Source organism: Chiloscyllium plagiosum, unplaced genomic scaffold, assembly GCF_037043375.1.
Source record: "Chiloscyllium plagiosum isolate Xiang-an unplaced genomic scaffold, Cpla_swu_hap1 HiC_scaffold_1, whole genome shotgun sequence".
NCBI classification, from domain to species: domain Eukaryota; kingdom Metazoa; phylum Chordata; class Chondrichthyes; order Orectolobiformes; family Hemiscylliidae; genus Chiloscyllium; species Chiloscyllium plagiosum.
In genome coordinates, this window is record NW_028270139.1 from 141,546,784 (window position 1) to 141,573,933 (window position 27,150).

Sequence of the window (27,150 nt, forward strand, 5' to 3'; positions counted from 1 at the left end):
GTTTGATCCCAACCTTGGGTGACTGTCTGTATGGAGTTTGCACATTCTCCCCGTGTCTGTGTGGGTTTCCTCCGGGTGCTCTGGTTTCCTCCCACAATCCAAAGACGTACAGGTCAGGTGAAATGGCCATACTAAATTGCCTGTAGTGTTAGGTACATTAGTCAAGGGTAAATGGAGAAGAATGGGTCTGGGTGGGTTACTCTTCGGAGGGTCGGTGTGGATTTGTTGGGCCAAAGGGCCTGTTTCCATACTGTAGGGAATCTACTCTAATCTGTTTCTGTGCTGTATGACTGTATGACATTTCCAGCACAGCAGGAGGATATTCAATCCATCATGTCTACCATAGAACCTTGTTGTGTTTGGCAACATTGTTCATTTTTGATTTTCAGGTGATATTTGTTCTAGAAGAATGCTGCCATCGATCCTCTTTCTCTTGTCTGAACCTAAAGGCATAATTTATTTACAGTTGTAAAGGATTGATCACCATTGAGTCTTAATAAAAAGAGGCTCTTCTCTTAACAAGAGAATAGCAACTATGGAGAAGTTAAATTAGTTCATTCTCACTAAGACTGTGAGGAGTCCTTTACATTACATACAGTTAGATTTCATGATGTATAGTCTGTAAAGATTCTGTAAATCTCTTTTTTATATTAGGGTCCGTCTGAACAGCCTCACACAGGGCACCTCACACCTGCAATGCATTATCTGGGCCAACATGGCACCTATTGTTAAAGTTCACTTGCGAATGGGCGGCACGGTGGCACAGTGGTTAGCCCTGTTGCCTCACAGCGCCAGAGATCCGGGTTCAATTCCCGCCTCATTCTCCCCGTGTCTGCGTGGGTTTCCTCCGGATGCTCCGGTTTCCTCCCACAATCCAAAAATGTACAGGTTAGGTGAGTTAGCCATGCTAAATTGCCCATCGTATTAGCTGTAGGGGAATGGAGAAGAATGGGTCTGGGTGGGTTGCGCTTCGGCGGGGTCGGTGTGGACTTATTGGGCTGAAGGGCCTGTTTCCACACTGTAAGTAATCTAATCTAATCTAATATAACTTTAAGAAATTTCTGGGATTTACAGATAAAAGAACTGAAACCAACATGCCCATTCTAAAAGATGAGAGACTTAACAAACAATCCAGGTCTCTTTCAATATATAATTTCAGTTACATCACACTGTAAACCTTTGCAATAAATTCTGTGATCTTATACTCCACAACCACCTGATGATGGAGCAGTGCTCCAAAAGCTAGTTCTTCCAAATAAACCTGTTGGACTATAACCTGGTGTTGTGTGATTTTTAACATTGTATACCTCAGTCCAACACCGGCATTTCCAAATCATGGAAGTTTAATAGTGTGCAGCTGAACAGATCTGTCTAGTTGGCGATGTTATCGATGCATCTGTAAGTGCATGACTTTTGACACACTCCTAGTTGTTCCTGCTAGAAGGATATATATGCTTTTAATCTAATCTTGGTTTACTGTACCCTTTGAACATACTGAAAAAGCCAAGTCTTCTGTACAACATAATCTCTTTTCAATCTGCATGCCTTGCAAGGTCTTGGAAAGCATTAAGAGTTTGGGTTGGGGTTAGTGTTGTGGTTGCCCAGCAATTACATGGTTGACGTAGGAGACTGTAAGTTGGTTTGTGGTAATAGACTTTAGTGCAACTTCAGTGATTAGACTTATTATACTTACTGGAAGCTAACAAGGTCAATATGCAAATTTCTTCTAATTCTTATCGAAACACTTGTAAATTGACTAAATTAAGTCGAAGAGTCATAGAGTCATAGAGATGTCCAGCATGGAAACAGACCCTTCGGTCCAACCCGTCCATGCCTACCAGATATCCCAACTCAATCTAGTCCCACCTGCCAGCACCTGGCCCATATCCCTCCAAACCCTTCCTATTCATATACCCATCCAAATGCCTTTTAAATGTTGCAGTTGTACCAGCCTCCACCACTCCTCTGGCAGGCAGCTCATTCCATACCCGTACCACTCTCTGTGTGAAAAGATTGTCCCTTAGGTCCCTTTTATATCTTTCTCCTCTCACCCTAAACCTATGCCCACTAGTTCTGGACTCCCCGACCCCAGGGAAAAGACTTTGCCTATTTATCCTACCCATGCCCCTCATAATTTTGTAAACCTCTGTAAGGTCACCCCTCAGCCTCCGACACTCCAGGGAAAACAGCCCCAGCTTGTTCAGCCTCTCCCTATAGCTCAAATCCTCCAACCCTGGCAACATCCTTGGTAAATCTTTTCTGAACCCTTTCAAGTTTCACAACATCTTTCCGATAGGAAGGAGACCAGAATTGCACACAAGATTCCAAAAGTGGCCTAACCAATGTCCTGTACAGCTGCAACATGACCTCCCAACTCCTTTACTCACGACTCTGACCAATAAAAGAAAGCATACTAAACTCCTTCTTCACTATCCTATCTTCCCACTACTCTACTTTCAAGGAGCTATGAACCTGCACTCCAAGGTCTCTTTGTTCAGCAACAGTCGCTAGGACCTTACCATTAAGTAATAAGTCCTGCTAGGGTTTGCTTTCCCAAAATGCAGCACCTTGCATTTATCTGAATTAAACTCCATCTGCCACTTCTCAGCCCATTGGCCCATCTGATCAAGATCCTGTTGGAATCTGAGGTAACCTTCTTCGCTGTCCACAACACCGCCAATTTTGGTGTCATCTGCAAACTTACTAGCTATACCTATTATGCTCGCTTCCTAATCATTTATGTAAATGATGTAAAGTAGAGGACCCAGCACTGATCCTTGTGGCACTCCACTGGTCACAGGCCTTCGGATGGAAAAACAACCGTCCACCACCATCCTCTGTCTTCTATCTTTGAGCCAGTTCTGTGTTCAAATGGCTAGTTCTCCCTGTATTCCGTGAGAACTAACCTTGCTAATCAGTCCCCCATGGGGAACCTTGTTGAACACCTTACTGAAGTCCATATAGATCACACCTACTGCTCTGCCCTCATCAATCCTCTTTGTTACTTCTTCAAAAAAACTCAATCAAGTTTGTGAGACATGGTTTCCAACGGATAAAGCCATGTTGACTATCCCTGACCAATCCTTGCCTTTCCAAATACTTGTACATCCTATCCCTCAGGATTCCCTCTAACAACTTACCCACCACCGATGTCAGGCTCACCGGTCTATAGTTCCCTGGCTTGTCCTTACTGCCTTTCTTAAAGTGTGGCACCACGTGAGTCAACCTCCAGTCTTCCAGCACCTCACCTGTGACTATCGATGATGCAAATATCTCAGCAAGAGGCCCAGCAATCACTTCTCGAGCTTCCCACAGAGTTCTAGGGTACACCTGATCAGGTCCTGGGGATTTATCCACCTTTATGTGTTTCAAGACATCTAGCACTTCCTCCTCTGTAATATGGATATTTTGAAAGATGTCACCATCTATTTCTCTACAGTCTATATCTTCCATATCCTTTTCCACAGTAAATACTGATGCAAAATATTCGTTTAGTATCTCCCCTATTTTCTGCGGCTCCACACACAGGCCACTTTGCTGATCTTTGAGGGGCCTTATTCTCTCCCTAGTTACCATTTTGTCCTTAATGTATATGTAAAAACCGTTTGGATTCTCCTGAATTCTACTTGCCAAAGCTATTTCCTGTCCCCTTTTTGCCCTCCTGATTTCCCTCTTAAGTATACTCCTACTGCCTTTATACTCTAAGGATTCACTTGATCTATCCTGTCTATACCTTATCAAACACGCCACTCCCCTTCCTCTCTTGCCTCCCTTTCTATCTTTCCTGTAGCATTTGTATCCTGGAACATTAAGCTCCCAGTCCTGCCCATCCCTGAGCCATGTTTCCGTAATTGCTATGATATCCCAGTCCCATGTTCCTAACCATGCCCTGAGTTCATCTGCCTTCCCTTATAGGTCCCTTGCATTGAAGTAAATGCAGTTTAATTTATTAGTCCTACCTTGTCCCTGCCTGCCCTGACTGTTTGACTTGCTTCTGTTCTTAACTGTACCAGTCTCAGATTGATCTCTTTCCTCACTAACTCTCTGGGCCACCTCACCCCCACCTTATTAGTTTAAATCCTCCCGAGCAGCTCTCGCAAATCTCCCCACCAGCATATTAGTCCCCTTCCAAGGAAAGTGCAATCCGTTCTTCTTGTACAGGTCACTTCTACCCCAGAAGAGATTTCAATGATCCAAAACTGTGAATCTTTCTCCCATACACCAGCTCCTCAGCCATGCATTCATCTGCTCTATCCTCCTTTTCCTATCATAGAGATGTATGCACCAAAACAGACCCTTCAGTCTAATTCATCCATGCCGACCAGATATCCTAAATTAATCTAATCCCATTTGCCAGCAATTGGCACACATCCATCTAAACCCTTTCTATTCATATACCCATCCAGATACCTTTTAAATATTGTAGTTGTACCAGACTCCACCACTTCCTCTGGCAGCTCATTCCATACAGGCACAACCCTCTGCGTGAAAGATTTGCCCCTTAGGTCTCTTTTAAATATTTCCTCTCTCACCCTAAACCTATGCCCTGTAGTACTGGACTCTCCCAACCCAGGGAAAAGACTTTGTCTACTTACTCTATCTATGCCCCTTTATGATTTTATAAAGCTCTGTAAGATCAGCCCTCAGCCTCCGACGCTCCAGGGAAAACAGCCACAGCCTATACAGCCTCTCCCTGTAGCTTAAATCCTCCAACCCTGGCAACACGCTTGCAAATCTTTTCTGAAAACTTTCAAGTTTCACAACATCCTTCCTGTAGCAGGGAGACCAGAATTGCACTTAATATTCCAAAAGTGGCCTAACCCATGTACTGTGCAGCCACAACATGACCTCCCAACCCCTATACTCAATGCTCTGACTGATAATTACTAATTAATCCAGTAGTCATATCAAGGCTGGACTGAAAAGCTTGAAAGTTTAATAGTGTGTAGCTGTGTATAGTGCCAGAGGAAGTGTTAGATGCATGTACAGTTACAATATTTGTAAAACACTTGGACAGATATATATATATATATATATATATATATATATATCAGGCAAATGGGACTAGTTTAGCTTGAGAAATCTGGTCAGCACAGACAAGTTGGACCAAAGGTTCAGCTTCCCGTATGATGCATGGTATGACTACATGGTAGTGTCCCTGCCTTTGAACAGAAGACCTCAGTTGAAGTCCCACTTGGTCCAGGGGTGGGTAATAACATCGCTGAACAATCAACCCCAAGGTTGATTCGAAAATATCTATAAGTTTAATGTTTAGAGTTTCTTGTGGCACTTTGGCAGTGGTAGTGTCCCTATCTCTGGATAAAAATTATGACAAGTTTAATAGTGTTGCTGCAAGATCCTACTTTCAAATTAGCATGAAAGCAAATATGATGTGCTAAGATTACATCACTCTCATAGACCAGAATGGACAATGGACAATTGAATAAAATCAGATGTGAAAGGACACTATGAAAGAAATATTGTTCCATTGTATGAACAATATACGCAGATAGTCAATCTCCTGTTAAAATCATCCAATATGCCACACCACTGAGTTCTGCCAAGGCAAAATCTGAAAGAGCTTCTGTTGATGAATGGAACTGGAGAAAGCTCTGCAACTTGAATCAATCTAAACACTCAACTGAGTTGTGAACATCTGTCTGTATTGAAGCGTATACTTATTCCTATTAAAATTTTGTTTAATTTGCTACTTGAGAATTCATCTTTGTCTATACTAGAACGTAGAACATTACAGCGCATTATAAGGCCTTCAGCCCTCGCTATTGCGCCACACTGTGAAACCAATCTGAAGCCCATCTAACCTATACTATTGTATTCTCGTCCATATGCCTATCCGATGACCATTTAAATACCCGTAAAGTTGGCAAGTCTACTATGTAGCAGGTAGTGTGTTCCACGCCCCTACTACTCTCTGAGTAAAGAAACTACCTCTGACATCTGTCCTACATCTATTACCCCTCAATTTGAAGCTATGTCCCTTTGTGCTAGCCATCACCACCTGAGGACAAAGGCTCTCACTGTCCACCTTGTCTAACCTTCTGATTATCTTATGTGTCTCAATTAAATCACCTCTCAATCTCCTTCCCTCTGATGAAAACAGCCTCAAGTCCTTCAACCTTTCATCGTAACACCTTCCTGCCATACCAGGCAACATCCTAGTAAATCTCCTCCGAACCCTTTGCAAACCTTCCACATCCTTCCTAGAATGCGGTGACCAGAACTGCGCGCAATACTCCACGTGTGGCCACACTAGAGTTTTGTACAGCTGCAGCATGACCTCATGGTTCAGAAACTCAATCCTTCAGCTAATAAAATCAAACACACATTATGCCTACTTAACAGCCCAATCAACCTGAGTGGCAACTTTGAGGGATCTGTGTACATGGACACCGAGATCTCTCTGCTCGTCTATACTACCAAGAATCTTACCATTCGCCCAGTACTCTGCATTCCTGTAACTTCTTCCAAAGTGAATCACCTGACACTTTTCTGCATTATACTCCATTCGCCACCTCTCAGCTCAGCTTTGCAACTTCTTTATATCCCTCTGTAACCTACAACATCCTTTGGCACTATCCACAACTGTACCAACCTTAGTGTTGTCTCCAAATTTACTAACCCATCCCTCTACACCCTCATCCAGGTCATTTATAAAACCGACAAACAGCAGTGGCCCGAAAACAGTACACCACTAGTAACTGAACTCTATGTTGAACATTTCCCATCAACCACCACCCTCTGTGTTCTTCCAGCGAGCCAGTTTCTGATCCAAACTGCTAAATCATGGTTTATCTATTTTCACACTTTCCAGAATTTCTGACATCTCCTTGTGAACCTCAATCTCATCTAGTCTAGTGGCCTGTTTCTCAGTATTCTCCTCAATACCATTGTCTTTCTCGTGTGAATACTGATGAAAAATATTCATTTAGCGCTTCGTCTATCTCCTCTGACTCCATGCACAATCCTACTGCTGTCCTTGATTGGCACTAATCTTTCTCTAGTCATTCTTTCATCCCTTATATACCTATAGAAAGCTTTAGGGATTTCCCTGATCCTATCCGCCAACAACTTCTCATGTCCCCTCCTTGCTCGTCTTAGCTCTCTCTTTAGGTCTTTCCTGGCTATTTTGTAACTCTCAATTGCCTTAACTGAGCCTTCACATCTCATCCAAACATAAGCCTTCTTCTTCCTCTTGACAAGATACTCAACTTAGTAAACCATGGCTCTTGCACTCGACAACTTCCTCCCTGCCTGACAGGTACATACTTATCAAGTATACACAGTAGCTGTTTCTTGAATAAGCTCCATATTTCTATTATGCCCATCCCCTGCAATTTCCTTCCCCATCCTATGCATCCTAAATCTTGTCCAATCACATCGTAATTGCCTTTCCCCCCAGCTATAGCTCTCATCCTCCGGTGTATACCTATCCCTTTCCATTGCTAAAGTAAACATAACTGAATTGTGGTCACTATCACCAAAGTGCTCACCTACCTCCAAATCTAACACCTGGCCGGGTTCATTACTCAGTACCAAATCTAATCTGGCCTCGCCCCTTGTTGGCCTGTCTACATACTGTGTCAGAAAACCCTCCTGCCCACGATGGACAAAAACTGACCCATCTAAAGTACTTGAACTATAGTATTCCCAGTCAATATTTGGGAAGTTGAAGTCCCCCATAACAACTACCCTGTCACTCTTGCTCCTATCAAGAATCATCTATGCTATACCGAGGTTACGTCTTGTGCAAACAAAAATCGTTTGGGTTTTATTAGATTTAGAGTCAAGTAATTCAACAGGTACGAGCTGAAAATGTGTTGCTGGAAAAGCGCAGCAGGTCAGGCAGCATCCAGGGAACAGGAGAATCGACGTTTCCGGCATAAGCCCTATTGCTCAATGAGAATTGGAAGTCCAGCTTGCAAAGAGTCACCACGTTTTTAGTGCCTTCTTGGAGCAGTACTCCACAATGACCCTTACCAATTTTTAGAGGTGCACGATAGAAAGCAGATTCAAAAAGTGTGGCGCTGGAAATGCACAGCAAGTCAGAAAGGATCCAAGGAGCAGGACAGTCACGTTATGGGTCAGGAATCACATGTCGACCTGACCAAATAAAGATAGTAAATTTCCTTCCATAAAGATATTTATGAAACAGATGGATTTTTTTATGACAAGCAACAATAGTTTCATGGTCAACAACAACAAAACCAGAAATTGCTGAAAAAACTCAGCAGGTCTGAAAAATCAGAGTTAAAATTTCAGGTCCAGTGACCCTTCCTCAGAACTGAAGAATAGTTTCGTGGTCACCAGTAGATTTTTCATTCTAGATTTTTTAAAAAAATTAAATTTCACTCTCTGCCATGAGGGAACTTGAACCAGGGTCCCCAGAATATTAGCTTGGCGCACCGACCTTTACACCGCTGAGGCTAAACGCCAGCTCATGGACACCTCCTCCTACTGCCCCCTTGACCATGACCCCACCTCCCACCACCAAACCATCATCTCCCAGACCATCCATAACCTCATCACCTCAGGGGATCTCCCATCCACCGCCTCCAACCTCATAGTCCCACAACCCCGCACCGCCCGTTTCTACCTCCTGCCCAAAATCCACAAACCTGACTGCCTCGGCCGACCCATTGTCTCAGCCTGCTCCTGCCCCACCGAACTCATCTCTGCATACCTCGACATGGTCCTGTCCCCCTTAGTCCAAGAACTCCCCACCTACATTCGGGACACCACCCACGCCCTCCACCTCCTCCATGATTTCGCTTCCCCGGTCCCCAACGCCTTTTCTTCACCATGGACATCCAGTCCCTGTACACCTCCATCCCCCATCACGAAGGACTTAAAGCCCTCCGCTTCTTTCTTTCCCGCCATACCAACCAGTACCCTTCCACTGACACCCTCCTTCGAATGACTGAACTGGTCCTCACCCTGAACAACTTCTATTTCCAATCCTCCCACTTCCTCCAAACCAAAGGAGTAGCCATGGGCACCCGCATGGGCCCCAGCTATGCCTGCCTCTTCGTAGGATATGTGGAACAGTCCATCTTCCACAGCTACACTGGCACCACCCCCCACCTTTCCCTTCACTACATCGATGACTGTATCGGCGCTGCCTCGTGCTCCCACGAGGAGGTTGAACAGTTCATCCACTTTACCAACACCTTCCACCCCGACCTCAAATTCACCTGGACCGTCTCAGACTCCTCCCTCCCCTTCCTAGACCTTTCCATTTCTATCTCGGGTGACCGAATCGACACGGACATTTACTATAAACCGACCGACTCCCACAGCTACCTAGACTACACCTCCTCCCACCCTGCCCCCTGTAAAAACGCCATCCCATATTCCCAATTCCTTCGTCTCCGCCGCATCTGCTCCCAGGAGGACCAGTTCCAAAACCGTACAACCCAGATGACCTCCTTCTTCAAGGACCGCAATTTCCCACCAGAGGTAGTCGACGATGCCCTCCACCGCATCTCTTCCACTTCCCGCTCCTCCGCCCTTGAGCCCCGCCCCTCCAACCGCCATCAGGACAGAACCCCACTGGTCCTCACCTACCACCCCACCAACCTCCATGTACAATGTATCATCCGCCGTCATTTCCGCCACCTCCAAACGGACCCCACCACCAGGGATATATTTCCCTCCCCTCCCCTATCAGTGTTCCGAAAAGACCACTCCCTCCGTGACTCCCTCGTCAGGTCCACACCCCCCACCAACCCAACCTCCACTCTCCGCACCTTCCTCTGCAACCGCAAGAAATCCAAAACTTGCGCCCACACCTCCCCCCTTACTTCCCTCCAAGGCCCCAAGGGACACTTCCATATTTGCCACAAATTCACCTCACCTCCACACACATCATCTATTGCATCCGCTGCACCCGATGTGGCCTCCTCTATATTGGGGAGACAGGCCGCCTACTTGCGGAACGTTTCAGAGAACACCTCTGGGACACCCGGACCAACCAACCCAACCACCCCGTAGCCCAACACTTTAACTCCCGCTCCCACTCCACCAAGGACATGCAGGTCCTTGGACTCCTCCATCGCCAGACCATGGCAACACGACGGTTGGAGGAAGACCGCCTCATCTTCTGCCTGGGAACCCTCCAACCACAAGGGATGAACTCAGATTTCTCCAGTTTCCTCATTTCCCCTCCCCCCACCTTATCTCAGTCAAATCCCTCGAACTCAGCACCGCCTTCCTAACCTGCAATCTTCTTCCTGACCTCTCCGCCCCCACCCCACTCCGGCCTATCACCCTCACCTTGACCTCCCTCCACTATCGCATTTCCAACGCCCCTCCCCCAAGTCCCTCCTCCCTATCTTTTATCTTAGCCTGCTGGACACACTTTCCTCATTTCTGAAGAAGGGCTTATGCCCAAAACGTCAATTCTCCTGTTCCTTGGATGCTGCCTGACCTGCTGCGCTTTTCCAGCAACACTTTTTCAGCTCCCCAGAATATTACCTGGATCTCTAAACTCCTAATCCCATGACAATACCATTGTTCCATCACCTCTCCCTTTAAACTGTTGCTGAGGATCTCCATCCACTTTTCTGTCACTCTCATAGGCCTTCTCTCCATCAATCCCTACTCTCCCATGTATTCTGTCACACACAAAGATTATTCTATTGCTGAATGGCCACCTTTTCAGTTATGAGAAATTTTAGTATTCACAGGATTCTGTCCATTAACCTATTAATCCTTACATCCCATCTGTTCCTTGTTGAGGTAATTAAGGAAGGGATTCTACCCATTGCATTGGTCACCAGATGGATCCTCTATTTGGAAGGTATGAGACTATAGTGGAAAAATGATTAGTGACCCTAAACAAGCAGCAAACCTCAATTACAGGTGAAAGCCCTATTTTCACATTGCCTCAGGAGTATGAGACACCCAAAGTGGCTTTAAAGCATACACTATGGAATACACTTCAAAGGATGGGCTATCTACATGGACAGCTCAAGTCTCATGATAAACAGTGAAAAGCAAACAGGATGTGGGCATGTGCGACTCAAAAAGGGAGTTGAGTTGACCATATAAATCCACAATCTTGAACATAGACTCAGTCTTGCACTTCATTGGTGGGTGTGTTACAGATGAGTCAGCTTGCAGCGGTTATCCCTGATCTAAGTACTCAACTTCTAACCCTCTTGGACTCACTGTCCTATTGTCACTTCTCTCATTATCCTTTCATCATTTTCGATTTGCCTCATTCACGAACTAATATGACAATTTCTTTTCTGTTAGTTGAATATACTGGACTTTGATTTATTATTGTCAAATGTATCGAAATACAGTGAAAAGTATTGTTTTGCATGCTATCCAAGTAAATCATACCTTTCATAAGTACGTCAGGGTAACAGAAAAGAATGCAGTATCTAATGTTACAGCTCCAGAGAGGGTGCAGAGAAAGATCAACTTTAATATATGAGAGGTCTGTTCAAAAGTCTGATAACATTGGGGAAGAAGCTTTTTTGAATCTATTGGTACATGTTTTCAAACGTTTGCACCTTCTGCCTGACAGAAGAGGGTGGAGGAGAGAATAACCAAGGTGGGAGGAGTCTTTGATTATGTTGGTTGCTTTCCCAACACAATGGGAAGTATAGACAGAGTCAATGGATGGAAGGCTGGTTTGTGTGATGGATTGGACTGTGTTCACAACTCTCTGTAATTTCTTGTAGTCTTGGACAGAGCAGTTACCATACCAAGCCCTGATGCATCTGGATAGGATACTTACACATTCCTGATGAACAGAATACATGGGAGAGTAGGAATTGAGGGAGAGAAGGCCTATGAGAGTGACAGAAAAGTGGATGGAGATCCTCAGCAGCAGTTTAAAGGGAGAGGTGGTGGAACAGTGGTATTGTCATGGGATTAGGAGTTTAGAGATCCCAGGTAATATTCTGGGGACCCTGGTTCAAATTCTATCATGGCAGAGAGTGAAATTTGAATTAAAAAAAAAATCTACTGGTGACCACGAAACTATTCTTCAGTTCTGAGGAAGGGTCATTGGACCTGAAACATTAACTCTGATTTTTCAGATGCTGCCAGACCTGCTGAGTTTTTTCAGCAATTTCTGGTTTTGTTGTTGTTGACCATCAAACTATTGTTGATTGTCATAAAAAAAAATCCATCTGGTTCACAAATACCTTTATGGAAGGAAATTTGCTATCTTTATTTGGTCTGGTCGACATTTGATTCCAGACCCATAACGTGGTTGACTCTTAAAAGCATTGAAAAAAAAGGCTTAGCAGATGTATCAAAGCAATCAAAAACTTCAAAAAAGGAACGAAGCTGGAGGGTCCACTTGATATGAACCTTTGACCTAGGCACCAGAATCAACAGGAGTAAATTCAGTCCTGTTCACCTTTAAATGTCTTCCTTACTAATATCTGGAGGCAGGCACCAAAATTGGGAGACCTTTCTCTCAGGTGGGTCAGCAAGGCTGAGGTAGTCATACTCTCAGAATCGCACCTTACAGACAATATTGCATCACCATCCCTGGATATTTCTTTTCCCACTCACAGTACAGACCTAACAGAGATAGGAATGATCACCATACAGTCCTTGTGGAGGATAAGGCCTGTCTTCACATTGAGGATAGCCTTCATTGTCTATCAGTAAATTGCTGAAAGGAATTGTCAACAGTATATCATCAGCACCTACTCAGCAATAATCTGCTCACTGTCGCCCAGTTTGAGTTTCACCAGGACCACTCAGCTCCTGATTTCATTACAGCCTTGGTTCAAACATGGTAAACAAGCAGGAGGCTGGAAGAACACAGGAAGCCAGGCAGCATCAGGAGGTGGAGAAGTCAATGTTTCGGGTGTAACTCTTCTTCAGGACTGGACTGGGTGTACAGAGGGCTGCTGCAGATAAGTGGGGAGATGGTGGTGGAGGGTTTTGGGTTGGTAGAGGGACGGAGTTGTGAGGTAGGGATAAGTAAATACCTGTCTTGGTAAAGGGTACGATCTGGTTGGTCGATAGGAGGAATGACTCCGGTTGGTAGCTGAAGAAAGGGTTGATGAGAGAAATGGAAGGGAGGGGGAGGGACTGGGAAGGGATTCGAGTGATGGGACAGGAGGTTATTTGAAATTGAAGAACTCAGTGTTGAGTCCCTCGGGCTGTAGGCTGCCCAGGTGGAAGATGAGGTGTTCTTCCACCAATTTGCAGTTTGATGCACTGCGGCAATGGAGGAGGCCAAAGATGGTCATGTCGGAAAGGGAGTGGGAAGGGGAATTAAAATGGGTGGTGACTGGGAGGTCAGGTCAGCCCCTGCGTTGCCTTCTGCACCTCCTGATGTTGCCTGGCTTGTTGTGTTCTTCCAACCTCCTGCTCGTCTACTTTGGATTCCAGCATCTGCAGCTTTTTTTTTGTCTCTGACTTAGTTCAAACATGGGAAAAAGAGCCAAACTTATAGAGGTAAGATGAGAGTGACTGCCCTTGAAGGCACAGTTGACTGAGTGCAGCATCAACAAGCCCTGACAAAACTGGAGTCAATGGGAATCAAGTGAAATGCTCCATTGATGTAAGTAACTGATATCATACAAACATAAGAACCAGGAGCAGGAGTAGACCATCTGGTCCTTGGAGCTGCTGCGTCATTCAATAAGATCATGGCTGATCTTTTCAAGGCCTCAGCTCCATTTACCCACCCTGTCACCATAACCCTTAATTCCTTTATTGTTCAATAAAAATACATGTTAGCCTTAAAAACATTTACGAAGTAACGTCAACTTACTGGGCAGGGAATTCCACAGATGCACAACCCTCTGAATAAAGAAGTTCCTTATCAATCCAGTCCTAAATCTGCTCCCCCTCATTTTGAGGCTATGCCGTCTTGTCCTAGTTTCACCTGCCAGTGGAAACATCCTCTCTACTTCTATCTGATCTATTCCCTTCATAATTTAAATGTCATGAATCCCTAAAACAAAATTAGCGATGACAATAGGATCACAGAAGTTGGGGTTAAGTTGGCTTTAAGTCAGAGAAAGTGGGGATAGTAGTGGTCTTAGTTACCATAATATGATTGATAGTTTACTGGAAAAATTAGGATCATAAGTAGAGGGACTGTACTGAAAATTGTAGAAATATGTTAATAGTAATTGAGTGTGTTGAGATAGACTTTCCAAAAAGGTTATGGAAGGAATAACAGAGTTAGAAACAGTCTGAAATTAAGATAGCCTATTGTGCCCATTTGTGTGCTTTACAATTGCATAAGGACAATAAAAAGCTGCAGGAATTGGTTAAAAAAAGCCATGGGGTAAAGATGATTACCAACAGGAGAGTAATGTACCCATCATACATAATACGAGTAAAAGGCTGCAAGTGGATTCAACCTTGCAACTGGGCAAAAATCGAAATTGCTGCAAAAGCTTGGCAGGTCTGGCAGCATCTGTAAAGAGAAATCAGAGTTCATGTCCCATGACCCTTCCTCAGATTTCTCTTCACAGATGCTGCCAGACCTGCTGAGCTTTTCCAGCAACTTCTGTTTTTATTTCTGATTTACAGATCCGTAGTTTTTTTCGGTTTTTTTTTAGTATTGCAACTAGAGAAACAGCATATTGACTTTGAAACTGATGGTAACGTGGACCACTCCTTTGATTTAGCGACATCAAAACATCCCAGACAGAAATTTGAATAGTCAACAGCTGGGACTATTACATGAAAGACAAGTCAAGCATTTCCCCACTGTTTCATCCCGATGTATTGAGACAGTCAGTGTGTAATGTCACCAAGGAGCTGAAAGAGGTGGGCAAATTAATCATTAGACACAGCTGAAGAAGAGATCAACAATTCCCTTTCCCCCAGTGAAGTTAAATAAACAGTTTGTGAGAATTGGATTGTACTCTCATGATAATTACAATGAGAGCATCTCTTACATCTGACTGAAATCTGTACTAAAATAGGGCGTAGTCTGTTGGCATCATAGGTTTAAGGTTTTCAAATCTTATTTCATGAAAAAAATATTAAAAGTGTCTTTTATAAACTGCTGTAGAAAAGACTGTAATGGAAAAAATGGTTTAGCTTGTTCTCAAAACATGTCATCCTTTTGGGCGATATCCAACTTGAACTCAAAATTTAGAAAGAGAAATGAATACTTACTTACTTACGTTACTTCTTTGAAGAAGGTCTTTAAAAAAAATCTTAAAGGTTTCTTTTAAGACAGGAATTTTAAAAGCCAGATTGAAATTATCAGAAGATTTTGAAAGATTTTTAAACAGTGTATGTGAAAGTACAACATAACTTTTCAGGAAGGACATACTAGCACTGGAGCGTGTTCAGCGGAGATTCACACGGATGATTTCTGGAATGGTAGGCCTAACATACAATGAACAGCTGAGGATCCTGGGATTGTATTCATTAGAGTTTAGAGGGTTGAGGGGAGATCTAATAGAAACTTACAAGGTAATGCATGGCTTAGAAAGGGTGGATGCTGGGAATTTGTTTCCGCTGGGCAGGAATACTAGGACCCATGGGCACAACCTTAGAATTAAAGGGGGTCAATTTAGAATGGAAATGAGGAGACACTTCTCCAACCAGACAGTGGTGGGCCTGTGGAATTCACTGCCAAGGAGCACAGTGGAGGCCGAGACGTTAAATATTTTCAAGGCAGAGATTGATAAATTCTTGATCTCGCAAGGAATTAAGGGGTACAGGGAGAGTGCGGGTAAGTGGAATTGAAATGTCTATCAGCCATGATTGATGGCGGAGTGGACTTGATGGGCCGAATGGCCTTACTTCTACTCCTATGTCTTATGGTCTGACTTCACCCAGTTATTTGGGCCCTGTCCCTCCACAGACCAACAAAGTAAGCTCTTTCAGTTGACATCTTTGAAATCTATGAAGCTTCTCTGTGTGGTGTGGGGTGTGATTTTGGATAGGAATAAATTCTGTATTTCTAAATTTACAGATAGATTTGGGCATTATTAACCCATTGGGGTTTTTAAGTAGATTTCACAACTCCATGAGGGACCTGGAAATCTTGCTGAGACAAAGTCTTTGGGAACAGGAGAAACTTGAATTGAAAAAATTGCTTGAATTTCCAATATAAAATCATTGTTTAAAACCACCAAGCCTGGACATAACTGTTTCTGAAATTTAAAACAAGAGCCAATGGAAACAGCCGAGATCGATTTAATTTGTATCAAATCAAGCGGGGAAAGATTATTTTGAAAGAAATTAACTGACCACTAATGAAACTTGTCATCTGAACAAAACTGCTGAGGCTGTACATAAAAGAAACCTTCAAGTCTACTGTTGCCATCCTTGAATTTAGGATCACTTTAAAAGAAAGGAAAGTTGAGTATATGTTAGCATGATACCTTTGAGAATTTTTTTTTATATAAGAGCAAACAAGCAGAATTTAGTGATGCTTGAAACCACACAGTCATACTTGGTTTCTGTTTTAAAAATATAATGGACTTTTTTTAAAAAGCTGTACTGGAAGGTTTCTCTAGAGATCCCAATACAGATAGAATGATAAATTAATGAGGATGCCGAGAATTATGGCATAGTGATAGGGAAAACTGACATGTCCTCAAATAGAGATAATAGTGCCTCAATTTGGATGTAGTTAAAAGGACTATATCAAATGAAAGGAAAGTGTAGATGCAATTAACTAATTAATAGCTTTCTGTTGGAGATATTAGGAGATGGGATGTCATGTTGGGGTTGTATAGTATACTGATGAGGCCACTTTTAGAGTATTGTACATAATTCTAGTCACCCTTCAGTAGGAAAGATGTTAAACTTGAGAGGGTGCAGAAAGGATTTACAAAGCAGTTGTTGGGATTGGAGCATTTGAGTTATAGGGAGATGCTGAATAGGCTGAAGCTTTTTTTCCCTAGAGTGTCAGAGGCAGAGGGCTGACCTTGCACAAGTTTATAAAATCAGGAAGGGTATGGATTGGAAGAATAGCCAACGTATTTTTCCAAAAGTGGGGGAGTCCAAAACTGGAGGGTATGGGTTTAAGGCAAGAGAGAAAAGAGTTTAAAGGACCCGAAGAGTAACCTTTTCAAAAGACAATAAACAATAGGTGCAGGAGTAGGCCATTCTGCCCTTCAAGCCTGCACCACCATTCAATATGATCATGGCTGATCATCCTTAATCAGTATCCTGTTCCTGCCTTATCACCATAACCCTTGATTCCACTATCCTTGAGAGTTCTATCCAACTCTTTCTTAAGTGAATCCAGAGACTGGGCCTCCACTGCCCTCTGGGGCAGAGCATTCTACACAGCCACCACTCTCTGGGTGAAGAAGTTTCTCCTCATCTCTGTCCTAAATGGTCTACCCGTATTTTTAAGCTGTGTCCCCTGGTTTGGCACTCACCCATCAGCGGAAACATGTTTCCTGCCTCCAGAGTATCCAATCCTTTAATAATCTTATATGTCTCAATCAGATCTCCTCTCAGTCTTCTAAACTCAAGGGTATACAAGCCCAGTCGCTCCTGTCTTTCAGCGTAAGGTAGTCCCGCCATTCCAGGAATTGACCTCGTGAACCTACGCTGCACTCCCTCAATAGCCAGAATGTCTTTCCTCAAATTTGGAGACCAGAACTGCACACAATACTCCAGGTGTGGTCTCAGCAGGGCCCTGTACAGCTGCAGAAGCACCTCTTTGCTTCTATACTCAATCCCTCTTGTTATGAAGGCCAGCATGCTATTAGCCTTCTTCACTACCTGCATGCTTACCTTCATTGACTGGTGTACAAGAACACCCAGATCTCTTTGTACTGTCCCTTTACCTAAATTGATTCCATTTAGGTAGTAATCTGCCTTCCTATTCTTGCCACCAAAGTGGATAACCATACACTTATCCACATTAAACTGCATCTGCCATGCATCTGACCACTCACCTAACCTGTCCAGGTCACTCTGTAATCTCCTAATATCCTCCTCACATTTCACCCTACCACCCAGTTTAGTATCATCAGCAAATTTGCTAATGTTATTACTAATACCATCTTCTATATCATTAATATATATTGTAAAAAGCTGCGGTATCCCACTGGTCACTGCATGCCATTCCGAAATGGAGCCGTTTATCACTACTCTTTGTTTCCTGTCAGCCAACCAACTTTCAATCCAAGTTAGTACTTTGCCCCCAATACCATGTGCTCTAATTTTGCTCACTAACCTCCTATGTGGAACTTTATCAAAAGCTTTCTGAAAGTCCAGTTACACTACATCTACTGGATCTCCCTCGTCCATCTTCAGAGTTACATTCTCAAAAAATTCCAGAAGATTCGTCAAGTATGATTTCCCCTTCATAAATCCATGCTGACTCTGACCTATCCTGTTACTACTATCCAGATGTGTCATAATTTCATCCTTTATAATAGACTCCAGCATCTTTCCCACCACTGAGGTCAGACTAACTGGTCTATAATTTCCTGCTTTCTCCCTCCCACCTTTCTTAAAAAGTGGTACAACATTAGCCACCCTCCAATCTGCAGGAACTGATCCCGAATCTATCGAACTCTGGAAAATAATCACCAACACATCCACGATTTCCCGAGCCACCTCCTTCAGTACCCTGAGATGTAGATCATCAGGCCCTGGGGACTTATCAACCTTCAGACCTAACAGTCTCTCCAACACCAATTCCTGGCAAATATAAATTCCCTTAAGTTCAGGTCCTTCAGCCACTGTTACCTCAGGGAGATTGCTTGTGTCTTCCCCAGTGAACACAGATCTGAAGTACCAATTCAATTCTTCTGCCATTTCTTTGTTCCCTGTAATATATTCCCCTGTTTCTGTCTTCAAGGGCCCAATTTTCACGAGACTGTGGTGCACGTATGGAACAAACTGCCAGAGAAGGTGGTGGTACCAGAGGAAAACCTTACAGATTTATACTTACTTATACTTGTCCGACAATTGTAAATTTGGAGAAATAATTGGTGGCTAGGTGTGGGAAATCTTTTATAACCAAAGCAGCCATCTTGTTACATATTAAAAACCTGAAAACCATTTTAAATCTCATGTTAGTGTCTGCTTCCTAAGCGTGTGCATTCCCAGGCTCGGTGAGGTGGTTGACATTGCAGTTATACTAACATATGACAGTGAAACTCTTTCCCAGCATGGGAATGTTCTTCTTTTACAGGAATCTAATGTAAACCAACACTTGCTTATCAGCTACTAGCACTGCCCAGACACTACGTGATTGGGGCTAGTGACTGGGCAAACTGCCTACTTACTCATTGTACTGAAATTAACCGTTTGCTAATTGTTAGCTGATAGAAACCTATTCAATCATGCAACTTTCTATATCTCGTCGGAGTGACATCTGACCATTAGGTCGACATATCTCTCCCCGTGAGCTCACGAATAAACAGCCAATAACTCTGGGGAGGCATGGTGGCTCAGTGGTTAGCACTGCTGCCTCACAGCGCCAGGGACCCAGTTTTGATTCCCACCTTGGGCGACTGTCCGTGTGGAGTTTGCACATTCACCCTGTGTCTGCGTGGGTTTCCTCCAGGTGCTCCAGTTTCCTCCCACAATCCAACAATGTGCAGGTCAGGTGAATTGGCTATGCTAAATTGCCCATTGTGTTAGCTGCATTAGTTAGGGGCAAATGTAGGGCAATGTGTCTGTGTGGGTTACTCTTCGGAGGGTCAGTGTGGATTTGTTGGGCCGAAGGGCCTGTTTGCATTCTGTAGGGAATCTATTCGAATCAAGTTTTATGTGGCATGATTCATTGTTCCTCCAAAGTGGACTGCCATGAGCGAGCCACCCACTGCATAATTTATTCCATCCCCAACACGAGGTTACAGTCCACATTTATGGTAAAGAGATTAGTGGTACTTTTGAATCTGAATTAGAGTCCCAACAGTATGAAAGCAAGCCGTTTGGCCCATTAAGTCCACACCAACCCTTCAAAGAGCATTCCACCCAGACCCCTATCCTATCCCTGTAACCTTGCATTCCCATCGCTAATCCACCTAACTTGCACATCCCTGGATACTGTGGACAATTCAGTATGGTCAATCCACTAAATCTGCACATCCACGGACTGTGGGAGGAAACTGAAACACCTGGAGAAAACCCATACGTTTCCCACATGAGGTTAATGTGCAAACTCCATACAGACAGATTTGGAATCGAATCCGGCTCCCTGGCACTATGAGGCAGCAGTGCTAATCACTGAGCCATGATGGTGAAGAGGTTCTCTATTTTTCTGTGGCTGGTGACTCTGATAAACATTCTCACTGATAGATCATTGTCACATTTGATCTGCGGTCGCTGACTGTACCACGTGCGATCATCTCATTTGTTCTGCGCCCACAAATCCTTAGTGTAGTTGTGATGATATTCTTGGCAGAGACCTTCAGAAAAAAAAACTTATCTTCCTTTGAAGATAATACCACTTAAGATGCTAAGCTCATTTCTATAAAGGTCAAAAGTATTTGAGAATGTCTGGCAACTCTTTACCTTTTCAGGCCATCCTTAAATGAGGTCACCTTCCTCAGTGCCTTTAGGTCTGGATCATTAGCAGTTTCTGAGTGAATTTGGTCACATTTTATGTTAACCAGCATGGACTGGAGTAACCTTGAACACATCTTCCATCTCAATATTCATGCTATTGACTTGTACATTAGTTGGTATATCTGCATCCATGTATGAGTTGGGCCACCTGCTCAGCATTTCTAAGGTTTGGTATTTTGGATCTCCCTCGTCCATCTTCAGAGTTACATCCTCAAAAAATTCCAGAAGATTAGTCAAGCATGATTTCCCCTTCATAAATCCATGCTGACTCTGACCTATCCTGTTACTACTATCCAGATGTGTCGTAATTTCATCCTTTATAATAGACTGCAGCATCTTTCCTACCACTGAGGTCAAACTAACTGGTCAATAATTTCCTGCTTTCTCTCTCCCACCTTTCTTAAAAAGTGGTACAACATTAGCCACCCTCCAATCCGCAGGAACTGATCCCGAATCTATCAAACTCTGGAAAATAATCACCAACACATCCACGATTTCTCAAGCCACCTCCTTCAGGACCCTGGGACGTAGACCATCAGGCCCCGGGGACTTATCAACCTTCAGACCTAACAGTCTCTCCAACACCAATTCCTGGCAAATATAAATTCCCTTCAGTTCAGGTCCTTCAGCCACTGTTACCTCAGGGAGATTGCTTGTGTCTTCCCCAGTGAACACAGATCTGAAGTACCAATTCAATTCTTCTGCCATTTCTTTGTTCCCTGTATTCCCAGCGTTTTGGTACCGGGTTTGTAGCAGAATCAAAATAGACAATAGACAATAGACAATAGGTGCAGGAGTAGGCCATTCTGCCCTTCAAGCCTGCACCACCATTCAATATGATCATGGCTGATCGTCCTTAATCAGTATCCTGTTCCTGCCTTATCTCCATAACCCTTGATTCCACTATCCTTGAGAGCTCTATCCAACTCTTTCTTAAGTGAATCCAGAGACTGGGCCTCCACTGTCCCCTGGGGCAGAGTATTCTACACAGCCACCACTCTCTGGGTGAAGAAGTTTCTCCTCATCTCTGTCCTAAATGGTCTACCATGTATTTTTAAGCTGTGTCCCCTGGTTTGACACTCACCCATCAGCGGAAACATGTTTCCTGCCTCCAGAGTGTCCAATCCTTTAATAATCTTATATGTCTCAATCAGATCCCCTCAGTCTTCTAAACTCAAGGGTATACAAGCCCAGTCGCTCCAGTTGTTCAGCGTAAGGTAGTCCCGCCATTCCAGGAATTGACCTCGTGAACCTACACTGCACTCCCTCAATAACCAGAATGTCTTTCCTCAAATTTGGAGACCAGAACTGCACACTGTACTCCAGGTGTGGTCTCAGCAGGGCCCTGCACAGCTGCAGAAGAACCTCTTTGCTTCTATACTCAATCCCTCTTGTTATGAAGGCCAGCATGCTATTAGCCTTCTTTACTACCTGCTGTACCTGCATGCTTACCTTCATTGACTGGTGTACAAGAACACCCAGATCTCTTTGTACTGCCCCTTTACCTAAATTGATTCCATTTAGGTAGTAATCTGCCTTCCTGTTCTTGCCACCAAAGTGGATAACCATACATTTATTCACATTAAACTGCATTTGCCATGCATCTGACCACTCACCCAACCTGTCCAGGTCACCCTGTAATCTCCTAACATCCTCCTCACATTTCACCCTACCACCCAGCTTAGTATCCTCAGCAAATTTGCTAATGTTATTGCTAATACCGTCTTCTATATCATTAATATATATTGTAAAAAGCTGCGGTCCCTGCACTCTGCCTACGGTACCCCACTGGTCACTGCCTGCCATTCCGAAATGGAGCCGTTTATCACTACTCTTTGTTTCCTGTCAGCCAACCAACTTTCAATCCAAGTTAGTACTTTGCCCCCAATACCATGTGCCCTAATTTTGCTCACTAACCTCCTATGTGGGACTTTATCAAAAGCTTTCTGAAAATCCAGGTACACTACATCTACTGGATCTCCCTCATCCATCTTCAGAATTACATTCTCAAAAAATTCCAGAAGATTCATCAAGCATGATTTCCCCTTCATAAATCCATGCTGACTCTAACCTATCCTGTTACTTGTCCCCTTTTACTTTTACTAGGAATCATTTGTTAACAATGTGCATCAAATTAAAATCATAGGATCCATACATTATGGAAGCAGGCCATTCAGCATAATGTCTGTTCCACCATTCAGTTAAATTATGGCTAATTTGATAATCCTCAATCTGTTCTTTATTCCTTTTCCCCATAAACTTTGCGTCGTAGTAAAATTAGTAAAACTCAAATTTCGAAGCAAGTCAATCAAATTTATTAAATCAAAAGCTTTGGGAGGGACAGTGTGATTCTGACCTTAACTGCAGGACTTGACCACATCATCTGTTCCCAAACAACAGGTACAGCAGTTTTTAATAGTCCAGATGACGGAAGACGGTTTCTTGTGTCCTGTGCATGTGCACGCAGAGATCGCTGTTTCCGGGAGCAGCATACCACGCTATTGTGTTCTGTAAGTATTTCTTCTTTAGTTAATTTCTGTCTCCAGTTCCCCCTTGTGATCTGAGACATATGGGAGTGTGACAAACAGACCGTCTACATCCAGGAATCATCAGTGGGGCCAGAAAGGGGGGTGACCCCCAGGTGACTCAAAGTGGAGGCTAGCACTCGGCATAATTCTCGCTGTCAAAACTTTAAAACATGAGTTAAGGGCAGCCATAAGAACACAACAAGCGATGACAATAACACTGAACATGATGAAGACATGCAAAAAGTATGAACCTCAATATCCGCCTTGTAGCCATCTTAGCCACCCCAGGGGATTATAATCATGGACCTGTTTCCCTTCCTGCTGGATCTTATCAGCCTCCAAGCGGATGTGACCCGCTCGATTAGTTATGTTGTCTGAGGCATCCAGAATGTACGTGCAGCACTCGGGGCCAATAACAGCACAGGTGCCACCTTGTGCCGCTAAGAAATAGTCAAGGGCCAAATGGTTCTGCAACTCGACAGTACGAGTGGCCATGACCTCAGCCGACACCTCGGAGATGGCTGTGCTAACAGCTGCAGTCTCATTGGCCAGCCTTTCCAAGGTTGAGGCCATATTGATCAGTTCCCTAGCAGCCTTAGTAATCCCATAGGCATGGAAGGCGATCATAAAGAATCGCACAATCTCAGTGATGGACCATTTGGATTGAAGTAGATGTAGGTTGGGATAAAGGCAGAGGGAACTGTAATGGAAAACAAAAGGCACCATATAGGCAAAGCCTTGAGACCACAGACAAAATAAGTCCCATTGTAAATCCTCGGGTAATCAGTCTGAATTGCAGTCCAAATGGTTTTAAACATTTTACCTGTAGTCACGTTGACAACGTTAAGGCTCAGAATACTTCCAGACAGAAACGATCAGTGTCCAGACGGGTAAGGAGCAGGGAATGGGAACATTTGCTGGTTCCGGCATTCCACCCTGACATTTATAACAAATAATCCCCGTGGGCATCCCTTCACCTGTGATGTTCGTGAGGAACAGAGCCAGGGGTGTATGCGAAACATTGTAGTGAGACTGGAACCCCAACTTTTATAGTTTTGTATATTATAATCTGCGGTCTTCCAGGTAACCTTATTATTGGCAACATAAATGGTCTGGTCAGGGCCTCGCATGAATGATTCGTGAGATTCTCTGTCAGACCTACCCCATCACCCCCCCCAATGGATAATTGTGAGGATAGGTCCTGGTCCAACCACCATTCTACCATTTCTGATTTATTAAATGGAATGGGTCTCAGGGGAATCCCCCCACTAGAGTGTGCAGGGATTTCGAGCACAGACCCACCATTTAGAGATATTATTTTGCTGCGCGTGCATATAGGACATGTATAGGTAAGTATTAACTTGTAACCTGTGCCTACTCCAGTGAACCGAAGTAGGCACAATTCCTTTGCTGCTCTCCCCCCCCCCCCCCCCCCAGTGGCAACTAGACAAAAAGCAAAGGCAAAAATACACAGAAATATCCCAGAGTTTTAAAATAGTCCAAAGACTATATCGCCTGCGCTCAACAGCCCACGCTCTTGGTCTGTTTACAACAACTGTTCACACACAAATGACATCAGTAGGCTGCGTGAGGAGCCAGTCTGTAAAGAAAGCAGAGGGTGAGGATTATATACAAATATACAAACCAGTGTCTGTATATTTCTTCAGTTGTGACCAGTATTTCCAGACCCCCTTCCCTTATGTGTCAATACAGGCACATTTGCCACCGCTAATGATAACCTAATAGGGACCATTCCACTTAGGGGAGAAGCCAGGTTTAGTGGGTGGAGTCTTAACCATAACCTTACCATCCGCTGATTGACCTCCAGACAATCCTCTAATTGTTTCTGTTCATCCCGCCCCCACCCCCCCCCCCGTTTCTCCCTGACTGTTTTCTGCATCTCCTTCAGATAGGCGCTCAGTTCAAGCACATAGCGACGTAGTCTATCACGGAGAATGCCAACATGGTGATGGTCTCGGGCAGTTGCATTGCCCTACCTGACATCAACTCATAAGGGGTCGACCAATTGACCGGGTTGTGGTGAAGCGGAGTTGCATGGGTATAGCAGGTAGGACCTCAGTCCAACTTTTGTCAGAGGTCTGCGTGGCCTTAGCAAGGGCGGGTTTAAGAGTTCTGTTCATTTGCTCCACCATGCCAGAACTTTGTGAATGGTAGAGTTTGTGAGATTTCTGTTTAATGCCCATCAGCTGACATATGGTTTTTATAAATCTTCCAGTAAAATGGGTCCCCTGGTCAGAGTCGATCTGGGACAGCAACCCCCGTTTCCCCGCCCCACCTTGGAATCACCTACTCAGCTAAAATCCTTGCAACAGTGTTAGCTGAGCAGTTCCAGGTAAGGTAGGCCTGGACCCACCTAGTGAATTGGTCAATAATCACAAGGCAATACGTCTTCCTGTGGGATTTGAGAAGAGGTCCCATAAACTCTATCTGTAAATGCTCCCAGGACCCCTTTTGGTGCCCCATTCTAATTGTAATGGGCCTGCCTGGGTTGTGCTGGGCGCACGTCACAGAATGGTGACAGAATCGAGCTATATCTCTGCTCATGCCCTTCCACCACCATTCCTTCCAAATGCTGGTTCTCATAGCATTACACCCCACGTGGGAAATGCCATGGTGTAATTGTATAAGAGTATGTTGGATGCACATGGGGAAAGTGAGGACTGCAGATGCTGGAGATCAGAGCTGAAAAATGTATTGCTGGAAAAGCGCAGCAGGTCAGGCAGCATCCAAGGAGCAGGAGAATCAACGTTTCGGGCATAAACCCTTGTCATTCAGTCTCCAGACACCTTTCTCGTCTGGTGTGCCCCCCTGCACCTTCCACCTGACGCATTCACCCTCAGGTGCAGTTGGATAATGCTTATGGTGGGGCCAGCCTCAGCAAAAGTGGCAGACAAAGGATGGATGTCTTCTGTCTCTAGGGCTGCTTGAGCAACTTTGTCACTCACGATTCTGTTTATCTGGTTTCCTCTGGTGGGCCTTGACCTTCAACACTGCAGCCTCCGATGGATGCTCACTGGCCTCCAGTAAGGTCTTTATTATCTGCCCGTGCTTGACAGGGGTGCCACATGTGGTGACAAAACCCCACCTCCCCAAGCGGTCATGTAATCGTGGACAATCGCGAACATATCTACTATCAGTGTAAATGCTAACCCTCTTCCCTGTTGCCTCCATGAAGGCCTGGGTGAGGGCCACTAACTCCACTACCTGGCTGACAGGCCTCCCTCTATTCTCCCCACTTGGACAACTCGTAGTTCCACATTCACTACTGTCCATCCCCTTTGTGGCGAATGGTCAACATATTTCCGTGAGCCATTCACAAACAAGGTCTCATCTGGTGCTGCAATGGGTACATCCTTTATCCTACTTTCCTCTATTTCATTGTCCACATTCCCACATACAGGTGGTTGACCATTGCCTAAAATCCCTTCTGCTGGGTTTTCCCAGGTATCTCGTACAATGGTAATGGCTTTGGTTGGTGGCAAAAGAACAGCCTTCTATTTCGCTCTTCTCATTGTTAGAAATTGTGCGCAATGTTCCCGTATTTAACATTTCTATGAGGGTGTGTTTGGTATCCAAGACTATATTCCCTGTCATCGCAATAGGCTCACTGACCCTCACAGTCTAAAGCAGCTATACATCTGGACAAGCCGTTCACTATGGGACCCTCAGCAATAGAGTAGTACCCTATAGGTCGCTGCTTATTGCCATGGAGCTGGGCTACTACTGCCAAGTAAAAACCTCCATCTCAATGCAGTAAATGTGGAAGTCTTTACTAGCATCTGGTAATCCCAGTCCCAGTGCTGAAATTAACTCTGCTTTCAGTTTTGTATAGGAATCATCATTTTTTAGATTACTTACAGTGTGGAAGCAGGCCCTTCGGCTCAACAAGCCCACACCAACCTCTGAAGAGTAGCCCACCCAGACCCATTCCCCTACACCTAACACTACAGGCAATTTAGCGTGGCCAATTCACCTGACTGTGGGAGGAAACCGGAGCAAACCCACGCAGACACGGGGAGAATTTGCAAACTCCACACAGACAGTTGCCTGAGGGGGGAATTGAACCCAGGTCTCTGGCGCCTGT

General features: G+C 44.3%; 1 protein-coding gene across 2 annotated transcripts in view; it reads left to right on the forward strand.

Moving 5' to 3' along the window:
• The window catches only part of LOC122557992 (uncharacterized), a 165,313-nt gene that overhangs the window by 114,689 nt on the left and 23,474 nt on the right, over positions 1 to 27,150 (forward strand). For both annotated transcript variants that reach the window (XR_015758372.1, XM_087991237.1), the window contains exon 3: positions 22,918 to 23,027. The gene's annotated coding sequence lies outside the window, so the exon portion shown is untranslated. The remainder of the gene's footprint in view (positions 1 to 22,917; positions 23,028 to 27,150) is intronic.